We start from the raw sequence: 4,599 nt of genomic DNA on the forward strand, positions 1-4,599 counted from the left end.
TATGAGGAAATGCTGGCTTCTCCTGAATGGAAACACAAAAGCAGCAGAAACCCCAGCTCAGCCAGGCTATCAGAAGTCCTAAGAAAAAAGAGGGGTGAGTTTCACCTCCACAGAGGACATATTTAAGCTGAGAGGTGAAGCACCTGCTCTGCTAATGGAACAGAAGCTTCCCCTGCCAAAGACACAGCTCTCAGTGTTTGCAAATGACATGTTACTATATTTATAAAAATCTAAAATCTCTATCAAAAAGGTATTGGAAACAATAGACTTTTAAAGCACAGTGGCACGATACAAAATTGATGCAAAAAATCAATGAACTTCTTATATACACATAACATTAGAGAAGAAATAGACAGTAAAAGAACATTCCATTCAAAATAGCACCACAGAAATTCAAATGCCTTGATGTCAACTTAAAGAGGTGAAGGACCTATACAAAGAAAACTATAGAACACTGCTTCAAGAAATAAATGAGGACACAAGGAAATGGAAACATATACCCTGTTCTTCGATTGTGAGGATCAACAGTATTAAAATGGCAATACTCTCGCATTATACAGGTTTAATGCAATTCCTCTAAGGAATATCAATTCTGCAAAGAAGTGGATCAAACATTCCTGAGTTTCATTTGTGTTGGGGACTGTGACTTGTTTGAGGTTATTTTGCTATACTTTCTGCCTTAGTTCAGCCTTTCACCTAAAGGCTACGTGCAGTCTTGCTGTAAGTTCTTGGGCCAAAGAGAAAGGAATGTGCAGCTGCAAAGTATAATTAATCTTGTAGCCCGGAGGAGAGCAACATGGCCCGGTACCATTCCCAGAAATGAGGTCTTACTCCCTCAACTACATTCCGGAGTCAACAAGGCAGTTATTATGTGTATATGTTACATTGTCTGTACAAAATTATTTCTGTAAGAACATTGCCCCCACCTTATATCTGTTAAAAGTTTAGATATGCAGCTAGAAGGTCACAAGAAATTTCCATGGAAACAGCACGTTCATCATGACTTGCAGGTAATCCTGCCTCCTAGCCCACTGCCCATTTCCTTATTTGGAGAATGATTTACTTTCTTTGTTCCTTGTAACCTGATATGTATTCTTGCCTTGTATGGACCTTCGCACCAAAAGTGTGATTGACATTATCTTTGTACTGCCCCCTTCTCCTTCACTATATAAGAAGGAGCTGTAGTCAAATAAAGTTGCCCTTGAGCAGTGGGACATTGCCTTGGGTCTTTATTATTAACCTCTCTCAGATTTTTTACAGGTGTGGTTGTTCTTCTACTCAGCAAAATAGAAGTGCGGTTGTCTGAGAAGCCTTCCCAGCTAATTCCTGCTGGCCGGGCCCCCCTGGGGGGCTTCAGGACCCCGCATTTTGGCGCCCAACGCTGGGCTCGAAGACCACCGCCACACCCCGAATGACTACAGGTCGGCGAGTCCGGAGCTGTTTCGTAAATCGCAGGAATACCTCATCAGGGTAGGCGTTGAAACGAGTTAGCCTTAATCAAAAATTTAAACTGCAGTTTTTCCAGTCGTTCTGATCGCCGCCCCTGATTGGCTTTTGGGGCTTCACCCATAGGATCCGCTACCATGGGTGCCGCATTGAGTACTGAGCTTAAATTCATTCGAGATATACAGTCTGAATTGAAACGCAGACATATAGAGGTTACCAAAAAAGATATTTGTAATTTTTTAATGTTTGTTCATGATGTTTGCCATAAATCTAGTGTTCCCGGGCTCCCTCTCGCTCTGACTCTGTCTCTCAGTTTCCTTCCTCTTCTGACCCTTCATCTTTACTTCTGCCGCTGCACCCTCTGTGCAAAATCCTAAACAGCCCTTCACTTCCCTAGCTTCAGCTCCGTCCCTGTTCCACCAAAACCTTTACTCCCCTCACCACCCTCCCCTCCTTAGCCAGCAATTGCAACAACACAAAGCCTTTAATTGGAAAAGCCTCAAAGAGCCGTTTCAAGCCGTAACCTCCTATGGCCCCCAAGCCTCTTACACGCTCGCCTGCTTAGAATCTAATAGCTGAACTCTTTGTCTCTTGGGAAGTTAACTTTTTTTTTTTTCATTGCAAAGCCCTTGCAGATAGGCAGGAATCCTGATCTCTAAGCTCTTATAGCTGGCCTCGCCTCTTTTCATACCTTAAAGGTACAGCACACACTTTCCAGGTCCCAGCTTGCCAACATGGCTCTTGCTGCCCTCTGTGCCTGGAAGTCGCTCCCCAGAGCCGGCATTCCAGCAGCTCCCCCACACCGGCAACAAACTGTTGCTGCTTTCTCCCCCCCCCCCCTTTTCTGACTTAAGCTCCCAACTCACCACAATTACATCCATAGTCTCTCACCTCTCTAACAAACTTGATAATGCTCTTAGCTTAAAAACCAGTGCTACTACCTTTCCTGTCTTTCTCCCTAATGGAAAAAGTCTTCCCCCCCCCCTCCCCGCCTGCTCAGCAGCCTCCGCAGCTACCTTCTCAAATGCCTCCCACTGATCCCCCGCACCCCAGGGGAAAAATTCTAAATGCCCAAGACGCTCAGTCCCTAACCATGGCAGATTCCCTCCTCTCACCGCTCCCCCTCTTAAAGCTATAGATATGAAACTACTTGGCCAAATTAAAAATCTTAAACAAATCTTAAGCCTTCAAAAACAGGCTGCTTCTCTTAATTCACAGGTTTCTGCCCTTCAGGCGTTCCCCCCCCTTCCTAAATCTATAGTTGTCTGTCCTCTGCCCACTGAATTCCACGGCCAAGCCCCCCCTCTTGAAAATTCAAAGAAACAAACTAATAAAAGTCAGGCTGAGTGCCATAAAACAGAAACTGCTGCAGTGCCTACAAAAAATTCTAAGGGCACAGTGAGCAGGATAATTACAAAGTATCATCTGCTAAGCCATAAAACCTTGCGATATCTACACTTTGCTGTTAAAACTTCTGAGCCTAATGTACCTTTTACTCAGTACATTTTGCTCAAACCAGCCCTCAGCCTCCTTCAGCCTCTTTCCTGCCAGCCTTGGGAAACAGCCAGCTCAGGCCCTGCCACTCCCACTTTAAGCCTTCCATTTCACCTTGAAATACCCAATCTTTGTTATTCAAAATAAATCTGAAAAGTGGCATCTCTTGCATATTCTCAAATCAATTAATAAAACCATGATCCCCATGGTGCTTTTGCAACCCAGACTCCCCTCTTCGGTTGCCATTCCCTCTAATTCCAATAAATTAGTAATTAATCTTAAAAAGATTGCTTTTTTTTTCTCTATATCATTACACCCTGCGGACTGTAAAGAATTTGCCTCTAGCCTTCCTGCTGTTAACTGTGCTGGCCCCTCCCCGAGTTATCAGTGAAAGACTCTGCTTCACCTTGTTAGCCCTACACTTTGTCAGATATGTGTTATTAGGTTTAGTGCATTAAGTGGTGTAAAGTAATTATTAAAACATTAAAAAGCAACAGAGAGATAAGGGCAATAAACTTTTTTTTTCATGCCTCTCAGAAAATTTTAAAGCAAGGTCATGATTCTGTCACTTTACAGATAACAAAATATTGGTAAAAGAAAAACTTCTTTGTGTTTTAAAATCCAAACGAACACAAAAGTGTTAAATTTAAGTCTTATATTTCTATTAAAAGTTTTATTTTAATTTTTAAAAAGTATTTACAAAATTATGTGAAAAATAATGTGGTTAGCCTTTTTAAACAATATAGTTAATTTAATGCACAGTAAACACCTAAGTATGCTTTATAGTACCCTTAGTTTTAACTTTGTGCTACAGCAATGGTTGTTCTTTATTTCTGCATTGAAAAAACTATTATTTTAAGTGCATTCAAAATATCAGCACATTATACAAATCTGTATATTTGTGTCGCAGTGAAAAAATAATATAAATAAAAAATATATTATATATAATTTTATAAGTAATATATAAAAGTAACTAAACTTTATAAGCAAATTAACTAGTATTAAATATAATTTTAGTCTTAAGTTCTAGGTGTGTAAATGCATCAGATGTCTTTAACTATATTTTATAATAATCTAAGCATTTAGTTAATTTGGTATATAATATTTTTTACAAATTATTCACTTAAAGTCTTCATAGTAAAAACAGTTGTTTGTTTTTTAAAATCAGTTTTTTATACCTTTAATAATCATAGTTCATGCTATTGTGTTTAATCATAAAAATTTTAACACTTTATTGCAGCTGTCTTACTGTTCTACTGAAAAACCAATTTAAAGAAAACCTATTCATTTACAGCAAATCATTTCATACTTCCAAGTAGAGACTCCTTCTACAGTGCTCATTAACCATTTTACTTAATGTTTTAAACTTCAAATTAAAATTGTTTTAAAAATGTTTTGTGTTAAATCTAAACCTTAAAATTTATTTTCAGCAAAGTTCCACTCCATCTACATTAAGTACTTCTCAAAACTAAAAAAGTTTTTCTACAAAAAATTTTTTTTCCTTCTTCTCACAAACATGCTAGCTAAATATTTAAAAGCGCTTGTCAATTTTTTATAAATAAGTCTTAAATCAATCCTTTTGTCTGTTTATGTGTCTGTTGTGATGAATGAAAGTGGCCACAAGTGTAAAATGTTGTGTTTAGTGTTGTTTTGTTTTGT

The 4,599-nt window shown here is 38.8% G+C and overlaps 1 non-coding gene across 1 annotated transcript; it reads left to right on the top strand.

The window, feature by feature from the left end:
* The first annotated feature begins 3,694 nt into the window (after positions 1-3,694).
* On the top strand, positions 3,695-3,824 carry LOC125998434 (small nucleolar RNA SNORA22). The gene has a single exon (XR_007492003.1). It is a non-coding gene; the product is annotated as a small nucleolar RNA SNORA22 (small nucleolar RNA).
* Positions 3,825-4,599: the final 775 nt, after the last annotated feature.

Source organism: Suncus etruscus, chromosome 20 (genome assembly GCF_024139225.1).
Source record: "Suncus etruscus isolate mSunEtr1 chromosome 20, mSunEtr1.pri.cur, whole genome shotgun sequence".
NCBI classification, from domain to species: Eukaryota; Metazoa; Chordata; class Mammalia; order Eulipotyphla; family Soricidae; genus Suncus; species Suncus etruscus.